Genomic DNA, 23,051 nt, shown 5'->3' on the forward strand with positions numbered 1-23,051 from the left:
CACTCCAGAACATGGGCAACCACAAAGAAGAGGTATAGAAAAGTGGGTTCATAAAAATAATCCAATTTATTATTCTAGAATAGCATTTAAAATGAATAAACATGTCAAATGAGTCACACCTTCCAAAAACCTCACTTTTACCCATCACTGTACACATACTGTTACAATTGTGACATAATCCAATCACTTATGTACGTTATGTTATACCTTTAAAGTTAAAAAAACAAAAAAAACAGACAACCGAAAATATATAAGCTTGCACCTCAGGCTTCTGCGAAGCCCATAATTGATATGTCAACGTACTGATAAAATGTCTGTTTGACAATAAATAAAGAATTGAGAAAAAAAATAAAATGAATAAACAACTCAAAAAACGTAAAATTGAGTGTCTAGTTTTGTGCTTCTCCAGTCAAGATAAGCTTGCTTTGCACCTAGCCTGAATATATATAATCAAGTCTTTTATCATTGGCTGCTTATTTGCATACACAATGAGGCAGATTGTGATTGCAAAATAAAAACAAACACAATCTCATTATAAACAAATCACCTGGTCAAATAGCAAACACTTGCAACAAAAGACAATATAACATGTAAGAGTGCAATGTATATTAGTAAAACATAATCAAACACATGTATCAGGGGTACAATGTCTATAGCACTTAAAGATAAAACTACACAACTATGAATACCAGCTCTATATAGAAAAATACACCAATATAAAATTGATGACTCCACCAAGTACCAGCACAAAATAAAACCTATGTAATATAGAAAAAGCTAAATACTAAATACTATAGTGCTCTGGTCTTCCTGAGCACTATCTGCCAGCACTGCCTGGTTTCCCCGGAAAGCATGGTGCTAACTGATCTAAACTTCGGGCATCTTATTCCTCATAGGTTTTTATAAGGTGTGGTCCATAAGGATTCCTTCTGAGCCTTAATTCCAGACTTGTGGCTTTCTGGGGATCTCAAAAGGGATGGACAATTCTTGGCACTCTATATTTTGTGCGGGTGAGCTATGCATTTCCTAGATCCATCTGCACATTATTTCTCATGAAATGGAACAACTAGTGTAACAGGACTTTACATGAGCAAGAGACCAGCAGACCTGCTCACGGAGTCTCTATCACTGGAAACAAATAATGAAGAAATACTGCTATCTGTGGGTTATATAAACAAGAAATTAACATTCTTTTAATGAAAGAGGTCCTAAACGTTGCTATATTCATAGGCGTGCGCACGGGGTGTGCCGGGTGTGCCTGGGCACACCCTAATCCCGCGGCACGCCTATGTATATTGAGACCGGCAGGGGAGATCTCAGGATCTCCCCTGTCGGCTCATGCAGAGCCGGCGCTATCCGAGCGCCGGCTCTGCTCTCAACCTCCCTCCTCACTGACCCACATGCAGGGAGGGAGGCAGGAGAGGACCCGGCGGAGCTATTGCCGGCAGCTCTGCCGGGTTCCTCTCGCGAGATATGAGCGTTGCCGCGGCAACGCTCAAATCTCGCGAGAGTGAACTCTAGCCCCAGAGGGGCTAGAGTTCACTCTCCACTGGACCACCAGGGATGGAATCAGCAGCAACAAGGATCCCCCCTCCCTACAAAAGGTAAGAAGGGAGGGGGGATAGCAAGTAATGTACCCCCACAATCACCCACACACATACAGCACACACACACATACAGCACCCACAGACATACACAGCACCCACACACATACAACACCCACAGACATACACAGCACCCACAGACATACACAGCACCCACAGACATACACAGCACCCACAGACATACAGCACCCACAGACATACAGCACCCACAGACATACAGCACCCACAGACATACAGCACCCACAGACATACAGCACCCACAGACATACACAGCACCCACAGACATACACAGCACCCACAGACATACACAGCACCCACAGACATACACAGCACCCACAGACATACAGCACCCACAGACATACAGCACCCACAGACATACAGCACCCACAGACATACACAGCACCCACAGACATACACAGCACCCACAGACATACACAGCACCCACACACATACAGCACCCACAGACATACACAGCACCCACAGACATACACAGCACCCACAGACATACAGCACCCACACACATACACAGCACCCACAGACATACACAGCACCCACACACATACAGCACCCACACACATACAGCACCCACAGACATACAGCACCCACAGACATACAGCACCCACAGACATACACAGCACCCACACACATACAGCACCCACACACATACAGCACCCACAGACATACACAGAACCAACACACATACAGCACCCACAGACATACACAGCACCAACACACATACAGCACCCACACACAGCACACTAACAGCACCCTCACACACACACAGCACACTAACAGTACCCTCACAAACACAAACAGGACCCTAACAAACACACACACAGCACACTACCAGTACCCTCACACACAGTACATTAACAGCACCCTCACAAGCGCACACACACACACAAACAACACCCTCACACACAGTACATTAACAGCACCCTCACAAGCGCGCACACACAAACACCCTCACCCACATAGCACACTACCAGCACCGTCACACACACATCACACTAACATCACACACACACACAGCAGTGTATGTGTGTATGTGTGTATGTATGTGTATGTGTATGTGTATATATATATATATACATATATATATATATATATATATATACATATATATATGCGGCGTGTGCTTGTGCTTTAGGGTGCACACCCTAATGCAATAGGCTGCGCACGCCTATGGCTATATTGCACATGCTTCTGTAGGTTTCCCATAAATCAATGCTTTAATTTTCACCGCTTTTAGTGCGATAATCTAGTGCATGGGTTTAACATACAGATGTACATAGTTATAGTTGTGCCACCACCTTCTCTTGGAAATGAAAGACAATTATGTGGGGTGAAGGTACACATTTTTTTTTATTGTTTTTTAAATGTGTATCTGGGATCATACAAAACAGGAGGATTTTTGCACGATAGCCTCTGAGATGCATGCTCGCAGAGCACATTTAACGCATTTTGATTGGAAAGCTGCATTTTATTTGGTTGTATGAAATAGGAGTTAAAGCCATGCACACATCATAAAAAAGGTCAACTATCAGCAGCTCTTTCACAATACTAATACAACTGTAACTAATTTAAACTCAAATGTTTGTTCATACTATGAATGTTTATGGATACCATGTGTCAACAAATAACTTCTGCCTATAAGTAATGGAAAGTTAACTACAGTTTATCTAGAAATGGGGGCTCATTTACTAACTTTAGGTATAATGGAGAATTGACAAGTAAATTGCAATTGCATGTTCAACACATCAATGTATTACCTACAATCTGCAATATTATTTTTAATTTTCCAGAATTAAGGAAGTTAATAAACTTCCTTCTTAAAATATGTTACAAAGACCTGAAACAATGGGTGATTGTCACAGCATTGACATAGGTGACACGTGTAATGTAAGATAATGGAGTCAAAGGTTGCATTTTGTCTTGAACACAAATGCCATCTTTAAATCTCCAATGATGAATCAACTATAGCCACGGGGATTTGTTAAAAGTTGGATTTGAGTTTTTTTTTTGTGCTATATGACTTTTGTTAATATTAATAGGTGTGTTATACTCTAAATGAGAGAAAAAAATCCCACAAGTCCAAGATCAAAATCTCACAGTCTTATTTTAAAGTTTTGTTAGAAACATTACTTTTTATGTTTTTGCATTTTTTAAACTAAACAAAAGATGTTGTTTCATACTACAAGCCCATTACTAACAATGTAACCTAGACTCCATGTGTAGTTATGGAAAAATGTAATCTCATATTTCCTTGCCTTGAGATGATCCTTACCTTCTTTGACATACATCTACATTATATAATTCCTTGTGTGTGAGAGCATGTGTATGTGTCAGTGAATGTGTGTCTGTCAGTGAGTGTGTGTGTCTATCAGTGTGTGTATGTCAGTAAGTTTGTGTCTGTCAGTGAATGTGTGTGTGTCCGTCAATGTGTGTCAATATGCGTCTGCTAGTGTGTGTGACTGTCATTGTGACTGTCAGTAAGTGTGTGTATGTAAGTGTGTCTGTCAGTGAGGATGTAGGTGTATGTAAGTGAGGATGTGTGTCTGTGTGTGTGTGTGTCTGTTAGTGTGTCTGTCAGTGTTTGTGTGCCCGTGAGTGTGTCAGTGAGTATGTGTGTGTTGGTGAAAGAGAGTGTGTATATCAGTAAGTGTGTGTCTGTCAGTGAATGTATGTGTCTGTGTTTATGTGTCTGTCAGTGTGTGTGAATCTGTATGCATCTATGAGTGTCTGTATCAAACAAGTAAGAGAGTGTGTGTGTGTCAGTGTGTGTGTTTGTCAGATGTGTCAATCAGTGAGACTGTGTCTGTCAATGAGTGTGTGTGTCAGTGAGTGTGAATGTTTAAGTGAGTGTGTGTGTCCGTGTGTCGGTCAGAGTGTGTCAAATCAGTGAGGGTGTGTGTCTGTCAGTGCATGTGTCTGTCAGTGAGTGCATCTGTATCTGAGAGTGTGTGCATGTCAGTGGATGGGTGTGACAGTGTTTATCTGTCAGTGAAGGTGTGTGTTGTTTAAACCACGTGTGAGTTAATGACTGTATGTTTGTCAGTGAGTGTATGTAAGTGTATCAGTGACGGCATGTGTCTGTCAGTGAAAGTGTGTGCTGGTTAAACAGTGTGTGTGCCAATGTATGTGGGACCATGACAGTGTGTGAGCTTAAAAGGATGAGGTAGGAAGGGGTTCTAAGAGGAAAAGGTGAAGCCTAAAAAGGGAGGGGTAGGGTTTACAGTGGAAGGCTGTGTCTTAAACAGGAAGAGGTATGGTCTTGACAGGAAGGGATGGGTCAGATTTAGATTATGGGTGCCCGAGTTTAGTTGTGCCTAGGGCAATACAAAACTGACTGCATGCTCCATAAATTAGCAGGGCACCACTGGTGTCTAGTATTAGTAATGAAGTTAACATGTTGCTGATAACATATCTAAAGTACAATAGGTGAACTCTTTTTCTATCAATATATAGAGTCCTGGTAAACAATGATGCATAACTCAGTATGACTATTTAAGTTTTAGTAAAGTATAAGTTGACTGTATTAGTTTAAGTTTAATATATAAGATTGAATTACCCACATGCTGCAGCTATAAAATGTGCTGCTGTAATATATTATACGATTCTAAAGCAATGAACAATTGCTGTTTGTTACATTCTGTGTGAATTCTACATGTATACAAAGTCAACTAAAGATTTTTAAGGACATCACTTAAATCCGTTAGAATGGAAAAAGCTCTGTTACATCAGTTTACCGGTAATGTTTAAAAGCACAATGCATCACAACCAAGGCCATATTTTCAAGGATCTTCTTTTAATTTACTAGAAACTATGTAATGGCATTACCTAATTTCCTGGGGATTACAGACACTTCTTCAAAGAACGGTGCTTGATGTGCTAAACAATCTGTTAAGTTCTCATCACATTAGTTATTGACCATGAACACAATTCTTATTCCAGTATAACATTTATCTGTGTACGCCCTACTGTAATAAACACATTATTTGTGTATTTATGACTAACTCGCTTTTCTTTACCAGCAGCCTAAGTAAGAACAAAGTGGTTATATTCAAGGCCAAAGGATGTACAAGGAGGTACAGCCCAATAGCTGTCCAATTGTAACAGTACAGTGCACTGAGATGTGTGAGATTACTAGTGTTTATACACAAAACAAAGTATTGTTATCAACTGGAAAGTGACTATAAATTGTCTGAAAAATAGATAATATGGAAACGTTCTCCACCCCAGCTATAGTTATAGCTTGGACGTTTTACCATGAAGATTGCAAATCATTTTTTTTATTTATTTTTTTTATATTTAGTGAATAAACCCCAGGATGTACACAACACAATTTGGAAAACAAACAGTACATTTTCTATAATAAAGTGGTAACGTACTGGCAATAGATGTGCCCCATGGAATCCCCTTAATAACAATTGTTTATCACCTATCTTTGATATTCTTTGAGTATTAATACTCTTTCTAATCACCAGATATTGCAGAAATCGTCAATACTATATGAACGTCTATTGATATATTCATATATATGTTACACACTGGACATGTATTTATATGTCCATTACAACACTAGCATCCAACATAAGGGAACAGATCCAGTTATCCCCTGTTTAAGCTTTTTAATATCGCTTATTATGCTAAGTAAATATGAATATTTTGCCAACACTTTGGAGAATAGAACAATAATCTGAACTGCCTTTGACAATAAAATATACATGAAAATATTTTTCCTTTACATGTTATCCACTTTGAGCATGTCACCTATTCTCAGACACTGTGTATCCAATCACTGGATACATGCCGACATATTTGTTTCACTTTCTGTGAAACTTTGCAAAACTTAAATTAAGACGGAGGGGAATGGCCCCTCCGGACCACCGTCTTTCGTCAGAACTAATTGATGACGTCGACGTTCTTGTGACTTCAATTAAAGGTTTGGGCGCCCTATTTAATAGCCCGCTGGAAAACGATCTCGTTCCCCTTGAGAAGCCGCCTTACCGGCGAAACGCGCGTCTGGGTTTTTCTGTTCCCTCCTAATAATCCTCTCTGCACCAGCAGTTAATATTTTTCCAAATACTCGGATTTCGAAAAGACAACCATATATAGGCTGTGGGTGAATCGGGAGGGTCAGTCTGACAAGACTTTACACTGTTATACCGGTTATACTTTAACTATCTAGACGCAAGCTAGTGAGTTGTTTTGAAGGGAGGTGCCCTTGAAGGCACAGTTAGCATTTATCATCCGACTAACCTCTGATTCAGTTATAACTCTCTCCTCCTGTACCTTTCTATTCTCTGTAGTTAGCTCTCCTATCTGGTAGGTGCCCTTGAAGGCACAGAGATATATATATCTTATTATCCGCTTTTTCTCCTTACTGATTTTAGGGTCTGACAAGACTTTACACTGTTATACCGGTTATACTTTAACTATCTAGACGCAAGCTAGTGAGTTGTTTTGAAGGGAGGTGCCCTTGAAGGCACAGTTAGCATTTATCATCCGACTAACCTCTGATTCAGTTATAACTCTCTCCTCCTGTACCTTTCTATTCTCTGTAGTTAGCTCTCCTATCTGGTAGGTGCCCTTGAAGGCACAGAGATATATATATCTTATTATCCGCTTTTTCTCCTTACTGATTTTAGGGTGACCTACAACATTTACTACCCTGAGGAGTTAGCAGCTCAGAAATAAGAGATACTTTGACCATAGCTTGCGGTGCAGTATAACTCTAAAACAGCATTTAGACAGCACCTGTCTCCTGTCCTAACTACTGTTACAGATAATATATCTTTTGTGACCTAAAAGACTACATTGAGACATTGCTAGTCACTACAATAGAGATACTACTTAGACAGTACGGTCTCTTGCTTTGTGACCACAGTTATAGACAGTACTCTATAACTCCAGGACAGCACTGAGACTAATCACAACGGCAGAAACATCACTCTGATAATACTGTTCTCTGCCGTCTGACCACAGTTATAGCCAGCAATTTTCTATAGTTGTACGAACCACTGTAGGTACTACCAGTCGTATCAATATAGACATTGCTAAGATTAACTTAAGCTGACCACAGCTATAGACAAGCAATTTTTCTATAAGTATACGAGCTGTTAAAAGCACTATCAGTCGTGACAATATAGACATTGCAAAGATTTACCTAAGAATAACTGTGCCTCAAATGCTGTTGATTTTCGTTTTTAAACCTTTTTTTTATTTCTGCATAGCACTTCCGTATGCCCCTGTATGTACTTATACAGACGGTTTAGGAGTGGATATACGAAATACTCACTCTGTATCCTGTTCACTAATAAATATATTTTTTATTTTTATTTTTATCTTTCTGGACACACGTATATATTTTATAGGCAGTGTCCCTTGCTCTCCTTTTTTCTCTCAACCAAGGCCATATTTTCAAGGATCTTCTTTTAATTTACTAGAAACTATGTAATGGCATTACCTAATTTCCTGGGGATTACAGACACTTCTTCAAAGAACGGTGCTTGATGTGCTAAACAATCTGTTAAGTTCTCATCACATTAGTTATTGACCATGAACACAATTCTTATTCCAGTATAACATTTATCTGTGTACGCCCTACTGTAATAAACACATTATTTGTGTATTTATGACTAACTCGCTTTTCTTTACCAGCAGCCTAAGTAAGAACAAAGTGGTTATATTCAAGGCCAAAGGATGTACAAGGAGGTACAGCCCAATAGCTGTCCAATTGTAACAGTACAGTGCACTGAGATGTGTGAGATTACTAGTGTTTATACACAAAACAAAGTATTGTTATCAACTGGAAAGTGACTATAAATTGTCTGAAAAATAGATAATATGGAAACGTTCTCCACCCCAGCTATAGTTATAGCTTGGACGTTTTACCATGAAGATTGCAAATCATTTTTTTTATTTATTTTTTTTATATTTAGTGAATAAACCCCAGGATGTACACAACACAATTTGGAAAACAAACAGTACATTTTCTATAATAAAGTGGTAACGTACTGGCAATAGATGTGCCCCATGGAATCCCATAGAGCTATTATATTAACATCCTTTTAGGACAGTATCTGGCAGGTGGCATCCATCCAAAGTCTTAGAAAACAAGCAAGTTCCACTGTTCACTGCTATTGCTGTGTTGTACTTAGTCTAATACACACCCATAGCAGTATCATATTCTAAAGAATTTCCAGAGATTCTTTGCTGCTGACAACTTACATCAGTGTTTATCTAGGAATCCTAGCATTTTGGATTCTGACAACATTACTTTTCTTGTAGTACCACTGTGACTTTAAAACCCATAAAAGAGTTTGAAACATTAATGCAAATAAACTGATATGATGTATTTAGATAGCACTGCCATTTCTGCTTGTTAGTCCTATATAAATTGATCATTATAATAATAGTTTACATATACTTAGCTGAACACCCATGATAACAGCTGAAGTGCAACACTTGTGCTATGAACAGAAATGAACCTCATCTTGACATGAGGTTAGGCAAATTCCATTTTCTCATAATAGTCTAGCTAGTCACCTGTCATGAAAGGGATTAGTACACCAAAAACACTGGCCCTAATAAATATGAACAACATGACAATAAAAGGATAACAAATAACATGTAGCGCTTTGCTCCATCACACTTTTTACATAAGGCTCAAAATGGCATACTTATCACCACGAGCCTGCACATGTGGACTCTCTGAGAGAGAGCTTTAACCACAGGCTATGTACCAAGAACTGGACTAGGTGGGACTAGTATGCGGGTTTTAGGAGCTATCACCCTAATTACTATTTTATTAATACCTCACTGAAACATACGTACTTTAACCCCTTAAGGACACATGACATGTGTGACATGTCATGATTCCCTTTTATTCCAGAAGTTTGGTCCTTAAGGGGTTAAAAGCAGTGACTGCGTTGTTTGATAGGACTTGCAAGGACATATTAGGAGGCTGAAGTAACTTGGAACATAGCTGTCAATCACTTTGGTACAAACATGACCAAAAAAAAATTAATAACTAATATTAATATATGGTTGCAGTCTATTGTGTCAATGCTTTTAAAGCACATACATTTTCAACGTATATTTAAGCCCAATACAGTTTGGCAGCATTGAATAGTCATAACAATGTTACCTGCTTCCAAAACAAACTAAGCATATATCTAATGATTCTAATTCTTTTTAATTGCAGGGAGTTGTACTTGTTCCTCCTCCAACACGTATAAGAATGCTAGACAGAATTTAAGTTTGGGCAATCCCAAAAATGCTTTGAGAGTTTGTTTATAAAAAAAAAAAAAAGAATAAAAAAATAAATCAATAAAAACACAGCCCTTTCTATCTGTCCTTAATAAATAATGGCCAGTTTCCTATTTCCTTCAGCATTGCATCATATACAGCAGTACCCAAGCAGATATCTGCTTCTGAGACTGTAACACAGCTACAGACAGATATACATTGTGGCTATATATATGTATATGGATTTTGATCTAAAATCTCATTGCACAGGTGTACTTGGTCCATTTGGCTCTCACTAGCCAGATTAATGGTAGCTTCGGAATGGACTTTAAAATAACTGCCTGTCACCAGTCTACTGCTTATCAGTACGCCACTATATCTCTAAATTCTAAACATGTGGGAAATAAGTCACTTTACCTATTATCTCAGCAGAAAATGAAGTCAGCCCCAGGGAGATCCTCCACAAGTTCTCTCCAGATAAGAAATCAGCTGCTAGTCAGTCACCCAGCGCACAGCTAAGAGATGATTACAGGGAGAGCTATTACTGGGGAAGCTGTCACGCTTAATAATTCCACTCCGATGCAAGGAAATACAAAGTTAACAAAAATGTCCCAGGGTGCTTTAAGTGGTCTTCTCGTTGCTTGTCTCAGCTATGACTGAGCGGCTCTGGGCGTCTTGTGGAGCTGGGCTTGTTGTGGGTGTCATAGGAGTTTACTCATTCATCCACTTTGTCAACAAACCGAGCATGCAGCCCTCTCTGCCTGTGACTGAAGGCAGCCTGAGACGAGTACTGAGCGAGCAGTGAGGGGGGAGGAGTGATGCTCAGGCAGACACACTGCCCCTTAATACTCCACTTGCTCCACTGGCAGAGCTTCTGATAACTTGGACTCCCTGAAGCTTAATAGAATTGCTTTAAAACCACACCGGCGGCGAGATATATGGACGCAGCTTAGAACACTGACTCATTGTGCTCTGGGTCACATAGCTTTTGTTAGGGAGTAATGGTAATAATATTGGGCTGAATGTTCTAACTGCATCAGCACTCAAGTGCTCTGCCAAAGCGTCTTGCTGTTAGAATGAACTGTAAAACCTTAACTTTTCATCTACTGGTCCTGAAATACAGTATATGGGTAAACTACACAAAACATACTCTGAGATAAATAGAACACACCACCCTCCTCTAGATTGTAAGCTCCTCTGAGCAGGGTTCTCATCTACCTTTTGTTCCTGTAACATGTAATTGTCTCATTTATTGTCAAATTTCCCCCCTTTTATAATATTGTAAAGCACTGTGTAATAAGATGGCGCTATATAAATTCCAAATAATAATAATAATAATAATAATAATAATAATAGTGAACATATTTGAATAGTGATGCCACTATATAGTTCCTTGTAATCTTGTATCACAGATTGGTTACATGTTGCTGTTGGGATAATCTTTTATTCCCTGGTGGAGTTTCTCTTAAGCTAAAAGCCACGACCCCATGGTGACAGAGCCTCTTAGATGGTTTATTTATACAGTGTAGTTGATTTCACTGGTTGTTTAAGGGTTAACTCTCCACCATGCCATTCCTTTAGCGTGAAGTAATGTACAAAACACAATGTAAATCCCTGCTGATGGGGTTTAATGCTGCAGGTTCATTTTAAATTAACACTTATGATGTTTGTTTGTTTTTTGTATGTGTATGATTAATTATTGCATGTTGAGCATTTTATCCAGTGTATTTCTATTGCTAGTGTATTTCAATTAAAATACGTATTTATTAAATAATTCATATACAGTTTGAAGATCACACATTACTGAACTAAACATTTTATTAGAGCAGCTAAATGGGATATATAAACCTTAGCTGTCCACCTTTTCAGAATGGAGGTGAATTAAACAAAATCATGCTACTAAAATAAGTAAGTGAATTGAAAGCTCTTTAGTATAAGGGATTTATTTTAAAGATAAGTAGATCCAGGCCCTATAAATCACTATTGATTACAATGTTATATTTTATAGAATAATCCTTGCCACTGTGGGGAGTAAATCCATTTGAGTTGAACATTTTTCTTTAACACCAGCAGGAGTGCTGTGACCTTGGCAATTCACTTTGTGTGGCCGTGAAAGTCCAAATTACACAGTAAGCTCCTAGTGACAGCCAGGAAGTGTTATTTTTTTTCTTCTAAACTATTCTGTCATGAGAAAGCATTTATGTGTTAGTACGCAGGGAACTGGGGCCTTTGATGGTATATATTTTATTGTATAGTATATAATTTGTCTCTTCAAAGTTCAGGTGGGAACAAAAACACTTTGATTTATTGAGCAGTGTTCAAACCAGAAAAATTCTTTTCTATACCAGGCAATTTTTTTTTTTTTTGCTGCAATTGAACAAAAGAATGTAAGGAGTAGCTCATCATAAACTTGTTAGTGCCATCCACTTGAAGCTCTGTTATCTTAAACACAGATTCTCTGCACATGTCTCTAACCCTATTTAAAATGTCATGTAAACCACATATAAAAGAGATCATTCACCTGCTTGTCTTTTACTTGTCAGTGTGGTACATAGGGTGAAATGGAACTCCTCTATCAAGCTCTTTTAATTTAAAAAATAGCACAATATGAACATTGAAAACATTGCTGGCACATATACACTTATAGATAACTTCCAAGGGCACCTAAAAAAATAAATTCACACAATTTTACTTGTTTATTTACACAGCAGCCCCATACCAAATGGAGCAAAACTGTCCTGCTCAAAATGAGTCTGAATGGTGCAGATTTCAGCCAGACTGAACACAGCTGGGTTGTTAAAATCTGGACCTGGATTGTTCAAATCCAGATCCAGATTTTAATCTTCTGAATTTCGAGAATTTAGAGAAATTACTTAGAAACCCCTTTTCATTGAGAGGGTTAGCTATGACCCTAGCTCTAAACTCTCTTATGCTCCTACATGCCATGTGGCAGGTGGGAGGCACATCTACTAAACAGTGAGCAGATAGTGCTGCCCATTTACTAGAATTACCCTATCCTTTGGAGATGAGGCTGTAAATGAATTGGTGGACCTGGCTACCCATATCCTAACTAATGAGCATCGGGTGGAAAACTTTATTTTAAATAAAATAAAGGGTGTTGGACAGATTTGGACATAATCCCGTGTTTATTGAATAACTCTAATTATTACCTTCATAAATATATAAAATAATAAACAAAAAATTTATCCAGCACTCCTTATTGTGAAAATATGATACCCCTTTATTGGCAAAACAGTAACATTTAATATATAAATATAGATTTTTATACTGCTCTTCCTTTTTCCCTCTATTGCTCACTTCTTGATCTGTGAATAAAATCAGCATTAGTAACTGTCACCCAATCCATCACATTTTTCCCCATCAACCATCTCTTTTTTTGGTACAGAGGGCGTAATTCAGAATCAAGTGGAATTTGACCAAACACCTAATTGGCCCAAATTCGTGCAAATTGTAGTTCGTGCCAGTCTATATTTATTAGAGTATCCTTTATCATGCAGGACTTGATTTAGTAAATATTATAACAACATTTCTATGCAACTCTTACTGGAGGTCTCAATTTAATTAAAGTTGTCTGAAAGGTGTATTTTCAAGGAATCTGATGTCCTGTGTGTGTAGTTTCCTGAATAACTTATGTACTTAGGCATATCGGTTTTGCATTTTAAACTGATAATTGTTGTGTTGCCCTGGTTTCCAGATTAGTTAGAAAAACGATTATATTAAACTTGTGAAAAACTTGCCCATTCTCAGTGTTCTCACACTCTTGTTTATGGATAATTTGCATGACTAGGGTCTCCCTAAGATAAAAAGGTGAGCCAGACATGGACACCTTCTCACTGTGCTACTGGGTTCATCAGCTGCACCTTAGTGGCAAGGGCCAACAAAGGATAAAACAATTGTCTGCAGAGGAAACCTGCTGGCATTTTGGATCTTGACTGTGGGTGGGATCTGTCGAATATGTGAAAGGTTTTGTCTTTAATTGCACAAGTGAGGTACAACCTGTGTGAGACCTGGCCAGGGAATCAACAGAGAGCACTGTTTCTCATACATTATTGATTTTAGCCAATATATTTATATATTGCCTTGGAGCCTCATTTTGCATGTGGGTGTTTCTATTTAACCTGGTTGCTTAGGGGTCCAGGTCTCTGAATTGGCACCAGTAAGTGAAATAATATTGCTTGCACTTTCACTAGAGGTGTTACTAGGCAGTAATGTAAACACTGACTTTCCTCTGAAAAGGCAGTGTTTACATAAAAAAGCATGCAGAGACAGGTAGCAGACACCAGAACAACTGTATTAAGCTGTAGTTGATCTGGTGACTGCAATGCCCCTTTAATGTCTGCAAATGTCTTAAAAATGGCAACTTCTGTCACTCTTGCCAAGCAGTAAAGGAAGCTTCAAAGATCACACAATTCCCACAGTCAGAGAAAGGAGGGAGTAAATGTATTCTCTCATAAGCCTCTTAGCATTACATTATCATTGCTACAACTCTTTTTCAATACTTTTTTTTTTTTTGGAAAGATATGATTTAACTGTACGTACTGTATACAGGAAACATGCAGTAATACGATCATTCTTTTTACATTATGCTGCCAGTTTCAGCTAGCTGTACTGCTACTTGTCACTTCAGGGCAGTGTTAATTTTGTCGACTAACAATTTTAGCCAAATTTTAATCGACTACAATGTTTGAGATTTATCGACTAAAGCTAGACTAAAACTAAAACAATTCAAATGACTAAAATACGACTAAAACTAAAATGGCTTTTTAGTCAAAAGACTATGACTAAAACTAAATTGAAACTTGCAGTCAAAATTAACACTGCTTCAGGGTGTTTACATTTACATACAAGCAGGATATTTAACTATTTTATATATCTTCTTTTTTGCTACACCTACTATATATATATAGATATAGATATATACATAAGAAACAATGTGTTTTGCTGTTACACCTACATTTCAGACCCAGTGTGGAATATTGCCAGATAAGGGATACTGTATGCTGTTTAAGGCGTTTCCTTCCCACTATAATTCTGTAAATGATGAATAAATAAGTGAAAAATAATAAATTGTCTATATTTGCGTAATTGTAATTTTATATTTGTCTCTATAGCAATCTGTACATAAAATTGTTCTTTTATCAATCATTTGGGTGTTAACTATGAATTCACTGTTTCAAAAATGTGTTGGTAGTGAAGGAATTAAAGAATAAATCACATTTACATTCACACACCTTGTAATCTGAAACAATGAAAACACCTCTCAATTGAAGTAAAAATGTTTTTTTTTTTATGGTTTTTTTTTTTGGGGGGGGGGTTGGGGAAGCAAGGGGGGAGTGTGAACTATACACAGTCATTTAGCCATTAAATTCAACTTAAGACATTCAGCTGTTGGTGCTCATCACCTCCACCTATTCTTAGGTGTGAACTTGTGTCTAATACTGCTCTGTAGCTTCGTCTTTGGCCAAATACCAAGACTAATCATACTTGGGAAAAATGCACACAATGTTTCCATTCATTTCCCCACAACATTCTGCTTTTCTTTATTGGAAAGTAAAAGCCATGTTTTCTGTAACAATCTCCTGTTGTGAGCTGTTTAGGTCTGTTACCATGCTCCCTGAAAAGTCTCTAAGCTCTATACTAATAAATAATACAAAGATTTGCATTTCTTTTCAGTACTAATTCTTTATTCCCACAATCTACATGTTGCCAGGTAGCTTGCACACTGTCTGTACTATACCTATATACAAAAAAATTGTTATCTAAAACGATTTACTTTAACCCTTTGGTTTCATTTCTATCTATCATATTGCAAATCAACAAACACGTTTAAACCTTTATTTATGTCACAAGTACATTAGAAGGAATCCAAATGTCTTACAACTAGAATGTTAATGCTTCAAAGCTACAATATTGCTATTATGTTTAGTATGCATACATATACTACATGTTTGTGGAAATATTTTTAAAAGTATTAATTAGTGATGTCGAGAACATGAAATTTTCCGTTCGCGAATGGCGAACGCGAACTTCCGCAAATGTTCGCGAACCGGGCGAACCGGGCGAACCGCCATAGACTTCAATAGGCAGGCGAATTTTAAAACCCACAGGGACTCTTCCTGGCCACAATAGTGATGGAAAAGTTGTTTCAAGGGGACTAACACCTGGACTGTGGCATGCTGGAGTGGGATCCATGGCAAAACTCCCATGGAAAATTACATAGTTGATGCAGAGTCTGGTTTTAATCCATAAAGGGCATAAATCACCTAACATTCCTAAATTGTTTGTAATAACGTGCATTAAAACATCAGGTATGATGTTGTATCGATCAGGTAGTGTAAGGGTTACGCCCGCTTCACAGTGACAGACCAAACTCCCTGTTTAACGCACCGCAAACAACCGCAAACAGTCCATTTGCACAAGCTTGGATACCAAGCTAGCCATGTCCTGTTCCTTGTCCTCACTGATGTCATTGAAGGTCTCTTCCTCCCCCCAGCCACGTACAACACCAAGGGTCCCCGAAAGGTGACAACAAACCCCCTGTATTTTTTTTAAATGTACACTACTGTTACACCAGATATGAGTTGCACTGGTGTGACACTGTGCCCTTGCAGGTCCTGAAACGCACACGTGTGAAGGTAACTGACTGCTATTATTTCACAGTCAAATTTCTAGGTTTTTTTTTTTTTATGTACACTACTGTTACACCAGATATGAGTTGCACTGGTGTGACACTGTGCCCTGGCTGGCCCTGAAACGCACACGTGTGAAGGAAACTGACTGCTATTATATTACAGTCAAAAAAGTTTAGTTTTTTTTAAATGCAAGCTATTGTGACACCAGATATGAGTGGTGGCACTGGGACCACCTTTAAATTATTGGATGTCACTAAAAATCATGATCACTATATACTAGACATGTGCCATTCGTTTCGGTCCGAATGAAAATCAAGCCGAATTTTAGATAATTCGGATATTCGGGTGCTTCCGAATGTCCGAATAGTTGAATAGCCGAAGTGCCAAATTGCTGAAGTCCCGAAGTGCCGAAATTACCGAATTTCCATAGTGTAGTAGTGCCGAAGTGCCGAATTGCTGAAGTGCCGAAGTTCCAAAGTTGCCGAAGTTCCGAGGTGTCAAAGTGCCGAAGTTCCGAAGCACAGTATTGCCTAAGTACGAATATACTTACCCAGTGAAAGAAGAAGAATGTTACACTGTATACAATTTCAAATAAAAAGTATACAAACATAGACAGGATTCAGCTGTAAGCATTTGCAACATTTACAACAATCAAGTAACACACATTCATATAAAATGTAAGTTACTAAGCCAGTCAGTGTAATGACAGCAATTAATAAGTAGATAACTCCCTAATTCCCACGGTATTAGGGAGCTATCTACTAAAAGGCTGAAAGACCTAAATTGGTCTTTCAGCCAAATTTAATAATACTAAGTAAAAATTACTTACATTTTTTTTATTGTCCTCCCCACCGGCCCCCACCACTGAGCGGCGGGTGGGGGCCCTAAACAAGAATAAGGGGGTGGACCTAATGTCCTCCCCCTGGCCCCCACCCCTGAGCGGTGGGTGGGGGCCCTAAATACAAATTGGGGGGGCCTAATGTCCTCCCCCTGGCCCCCACCCCTGAGCGCTGGTTGGGGGCCCTAAATACAAATTAGGGGGGACCTAATGTCCTCCCCCCTTGCCCACACCCCTGAGCGGTGGGTGGAGGCCCTAAACACAAATTGGGGGGGACCTAATGTCCTCACCCCTGGCCCCCACCCCTGAGTGGTGTGTGGAGGTCCTAAACAAAAGTAAGGGGGGAGGACCTAATGTCCTCCCCCCTGGCCCCCACCCCTGAGTGGTGGGTGGAGGCCCTAAACACAAATTGGGGGGGGGGACCTAATGTCCTCCCCCCTTGCCCCCACCCCTGAGCGGCGGGTGGGGGCCCTAAATACATATTTAACCCCCCTCTCCCCAGGTGACTAGGGGTCCCCAAACCCCTAGTCACCCCCTCCCCCCAAAAAATAAACTCCTACCTACCCCCTTCACTCTAAAAATAATGAGGGGGGACCATTTAACTAAGTACCTTTAAAAATAAAAATACACTTACCATTCGATGTTTTCTTTCTTCTAAAATCTTCTTTTTTCAGCCCCAAAAAAGGCCAAATAAAAATCCATAATAACCGACGCAATAACAAAAAAAAAAAAAAAAACGAGCGCAAAAAAATAATCCATCTTCACCCGGCGAGGGCTCCGCGCAGACTGAGCTCTGCAGGGCGGGGGAAGGCTTATAAAGCCTTGCCCCGCCTTGCAATTAGGCTCAGAGCACTCTGATTGGTGGATTAAGTAACCAATCAGAGAGATATGAGTCAAATTACACAGCGTGGGAAAATTCCAAAGAGCTTTCCCTCGCTGTGTGACACAGAGCACTCTGATTGGTGGATTTCAAACCAACCAATCAGAGTGCTGTGACAGGTAAATGTAGAGACTTACCTGTCAGTCTCTTCATTTACCTGTCAGAGCATTCTGATTGGATGGCTTAAACCCACCAATCAGAGTGCTCTGAGCCTAATTGCAGGGCGGGGCAAGGCTTTATAAGCCTTCCCCCACCCTGCAGAGCTCAGTCTGCGCGGAGCCCTCGCCGGGTGAAGATTGATTATTTTTTTTCGCGCTCGTTTTTTTTTTTTTAATTGCGTCGGTTATTATGGATTTTTTGGCCTTTTTTGGGGCTGAAAAAAGAAGATTTTAGAAGAAAGAAAACATCGAATGGTAAGTGTATTTTTATTTTTAAAGGTACTTAGTTAAATGGTCCCCCACATTTTTTTTTTAGGGTGAGGGGGGTAGGTAGGAGTTTATTTTTTTGTGTGGAGGGGGTGACTAGGGGTTTGGGGACCCCTAGTCACCTGGGGGGAGGGGGGTTAAATTTTCATTTAGGGCCCCCACCCACCGCTCAGGGGTGGGGGCCAGGGTGGATGACAATAGGTCCCCCCATTTGTGTTTAGGGCCCCCACCCACCGCTCAGGGGTGGGGGCCAGGGGGGAGGACATTAGGTCCCCCCCTATTTGTAATTAGGGCCCCCACCCGCCGCTCAGGGGTGGGGGAACGGGGGGGAGGACAATAGGCCCCCCCTTATTTTTGTCTAGTGCCCGCACCCACCGCTTAGGGGTGGGGGCCAGGGGGAGGACATTAGGTCCACCCCTTATTCTTGTTTAGGGCCCCCACCCACCGCTCAGGCGTGGGGGCCAGGAGGGAGGACATTAGGTCCCCCCATTTGTATTTAGGGCCCCCACCCATCGCTCAGGGGTGGGGGCCAGGGGGAGGACATTAGGTGTCCTCCCCACCTTATTCTTGTTAAGGGCCCCCACCCACCGCTCAGGGGTGGGGGCCAGGGGGGAAGACATTAGGTTCCCCCCCCAATTTTTATTTAGGGCCCCCACCGCCGCTCAGGGGTGGGGGCCGGTGGGGAGGACAATAGTTCCTCCCCCCCTTTTTTTACTTTAGGGCCCCAACCCGCTCAGGGAGGGGGGACCCTTTTTTATTTTATTTTTTATTTTTTTAACAGTGAGCAGCCACAGGCTGCTCACTGTTTAATAGACATGCCCCTACTTGCGGTATTGCGAGTAGGAGCACAATTTACTAATACTAAGTAATTTTTACTTAGTATTAGTAAATTTGGCTGAAATAACAATTTAGGTCTTTCAGCCTTTAGGTAGATAACTCCCTAATTGCTGAATTGGAGAATTTTTCTAAACATATTTGCCTTAATTTTACAATTCAGTTTTCAATTCACTGTATATTCTTTTTAAGTGAATAAAGACTGCAAAAAAAGTCTGTTATTTTTTATTTTTCTTAAGCAAAAACCAAGAAATTTATGGTGGGGAAGATTGTGAATAAAAACCCCTACCACTGGAAGTCAGTGGAAGTCAATACATTGTTAAACACTGTGCACTGAGGAAGGCCCTATCTAGGGCTGAAACGTGTTTACCTACCACTGGATTTGTATTGGGACTTTCCTGTTGGCGGTATTTTATGCTTATATGCTTTTGTATTTTTCACTGCTTTTACTTTTGGCCATAATTGCGGTGCAATACTGTGCAATACTATACTTTAATAACTGCCTTACCTTTGTCCCTTAATATACTTTTTTATTATAATATTCAATAAATTTGTATCTATATATTCTAACATTGTGGATACTAAGTTCTTCATAGAAGCATACCGAGAGCCTGGACAGGCACCCAAGGGCGATGTACATAGAGCCTATGTGGCTCCATCTTTGTGAGTTCATTCCTCATATATTTTAACTACTATTTATATTTTATTTTATGGAAAGCACTATGTATATCTCATTTGTTTTTCAGATGAAACCACAGTGTTTATACTTGTAATAGGTGGTATATTTATATATTGCACCTTTTTCAGTGTGTGTGAATCTAATTTTTTTTTATTCTCCTACTTTGTCTTTAGGTGTTAAGGGATTACACCTTTTTTCACACCCACGCTAATTGTTATATATACATTGGAAGCGCCTACACAACTTTCTATATATATTTGTTTGATACATAATGACATAAATACATACATACCCTTTCCCTATCTTTCTCCAGCTTTGAAATTCACTAAATTCATCTGTTCAAACCCATCTCTCCTAACATCACTGTCATCTATCGCCCCCCTGGATCCCCTAGTCTGTTCCTTGACAATTTTTCTGCATGGCTGCCCTACTTCCTTTTAAATAATATCACTTCCCTAATTCTAAGAGATTTCAACATGAACCCACCCCTGACCTCAGTAGCTTCCAAACCTCCTCTTTTGGCCTATCACAGTGGGTAAATACCCCCACACATGTAGCTGGCAATACCCTCGATCTCATCTTTTCTAATGCTTGCAGAGATGCTCCCGTTCAGCTGAATGCCTCCAGCCATTTGGTCTTCCCCTTTGGAAACATATCCGACTTCCAGCAACCTAGGAGGTAACACTGCCTAAAGCAAGCAAAATGCTGTTGTTTATATTTGCCTGTGGATATCTACTATTGACTTCAATATTTTGTTAACACAAGCTTCCTGAGAATGAACAAAAAAAGCTTCCTTTTAAAAGGCCAATTGGAGCTAACCTCTTCCCTTACAACAAACACAGTGAAATGACAAAAAGAATTTAAAGGAAAGTATGTTTTGCTATACTGAGTAAAATTCAAGATGTAGCAGTTACGATCCAGTTTAAGACACATGACATGTGTGACATGTCATGATTCCCTTTTATTCCAGAAGTTTGGTCCTTAAGGGGTTAAATATCACTGAATGATGTTAACAATAATATTTCTGTGAAACAAAAAAGCAACATATTATGTGGTTTTATCATCTGTCAGACTTCCTCCATTAAAATTAATTTTGTGTTCATATAGCACAGCCTTCACCCTTGCTAAACAATCCTACTTTTCCTCTCTTGTTGGTTCATGCTCACGCAATCCCAGGCGTCTCTTTAATACCTTCAATTCTTTCCTTTGCCCACCTCAAGCCACCCTTCAAACTGACCTTTCAGCAGATAGCCTTGCATGTAACTTTACCGACAAGATTGAACAGTTAAGGAAATAATTCTCCCCCTCTGCTTCTCCCTCTTGCAACCACACATGGACTGTTCCTTCCCTAGTCTACAGGCCTTCTCCCCAGCTACAGAACAGGAGGTGGCTTCAGTTATCCTCTCTTCTCGTCCCACCACCTGTCTGCTTGATCCAGTCTCTTCCCACCTTATCAGGTCTCTCTCCCTTTGTCTTGTACCTTCCTTAACACACTTCCTAAACTGCTCTCTTTCATCTGGTGTTGTCCCTGCTACCCTTAAGCATGCTACTGTCATGCCCATCCTAAAAAAGCCATCCCTAGACCTGTCTTCCCCTTCCAACTATCGTCCCATATCCCTGCTTCCTTTTTCCTCAAAACTTCTAGAAAGACTTGTCTTTACTCATATGACTTACTTCCTAAATTCAATCTGGCTCTCGCCCCCTCCACTCTACTGAGACTGCTCTTATTAAAGTTACAAATGACCTAATCACAGCTAAATTCAAAGGCCACTACTCCATACTAATGCTTCTTGACCTTTTCTGCTGCCTTTGACACTATTGATCATGTCCTCCTCCTCCAAACTCATCAATCCCTCGGCCTCTGTGATACTGTCCTCTCGTGGTTCTCCTTCTATCTCTCCCAATATTCGTTCAGTGTCTCCTTTTGCACTGACACCTCCTCCTCTCTTCATCCTCTCCATCTCGATTGGAGTCCCCCAAGGATCTGTTCTTGGTTCCCTTCTGTTCGCTCTTTATACTGCTTCTCTTGGCAAACTCATTAACTCCTTTGGATTCTGCTACCATCTGTATGCCAACAACACCCAGACATATCTCTCCTCCCCTGATCTCTCCCCCACAGTCCTGCAATGTGTCACTGCTTGCCTTTCTTCTATTTCTGATTCGATGTCCTCCTGCTTTTTGAAACTCAATCTCTCTAAAACTGAGCTTCTTATTTCCCCCCCTCATAATGCTGATCCTCCTCGTTCACTCTCCCTGCAAGTTGATGGTGCTTGCATAAGTCCATCCTTGCAAGCTTGTTGTCTTGGTTTTATCTTTTAACCTGGCCTCATCTTTGCCCCACATATCCAGCATGTTGCTAAAACCTGTCGATTCCACCTTAAAAATATCACCCCTTTCTCAAGCAAGATGCTGCCATAGAGCTTGTTCATGCTCTGGTAATCTCTCGCATGGATTACTGTAATTCTCTCCTAGTTGATCTCCCCAAAAGCACTGCAATGCTACAATTGGTAATAAATGCTGCCGCCAGGCTGATCTTTCTCACCCATCGTTCCTTCCATACTTCGCCCCTCTGTCAATCCTTACACTGGCTTTCTGTATTATATAGGTGTCAAGTTGTCATGCCTAGGGCAGCACAAAACCAGGATACACCACTGTCCTCATCTACCTATTGTCCTTGTGTCACTGTGTAATTATCTCATGTATTGTAAATCCCCCCCCTTTGATAATATTGTAAAGCAATAGCTGGTAAAGGAATTACCGTATATACTCGAGTATAAGCCGAGTTTTTAAGCACATTTTTTGTGCTGAAAAACCCCAACTCGGCTTATACTCGAGTCAATGTCTGTATTATGGCAGATTGCATTGCCATAATACAGACAAGGTGC

The 23,051-nt window shown here is 39.9% G+C and overlaps 1 protein-coding gene across 1 annotated transcript in view; it reads right to left on the bottom strand.

Moving 5' to 3' along the window:
- SEMA3D (semaphorin 3D) overlaps positions 1 to 10,659 on the bottom strand; it is a 159,050-nt gene extending 148,391 nt beyond the window's left edge. Inside the window, exon 1 of the mRNA XM_063448193.1 lies at positions 10,275 to 10,659. The gene's annotated coding sequence lies outside the window, so the exon portion shown is untranslated. The remainder of the gene's footprint in view (positions 1 to 10,274) is intronic.
- Between the last annotated feature and the right edge of the window lie 12,392 nt (positions 10,660 to 23,051).

This window comes from Pelobates fuscus, chromosome 3, assembly GCF_036172605.1.
Source record: "Pelobates fuscus isolate aPelFus1 chromosome 3, aPelFus1.pri, whole genome shotgun sequence".
Classification (NCBI taxonomy): domain Eukaryota; kingdom Metazoa; phylum Chordata; class Amphibia; order Anura; family Pelobatidae; genus Pelobates; species Pelobates fuscus.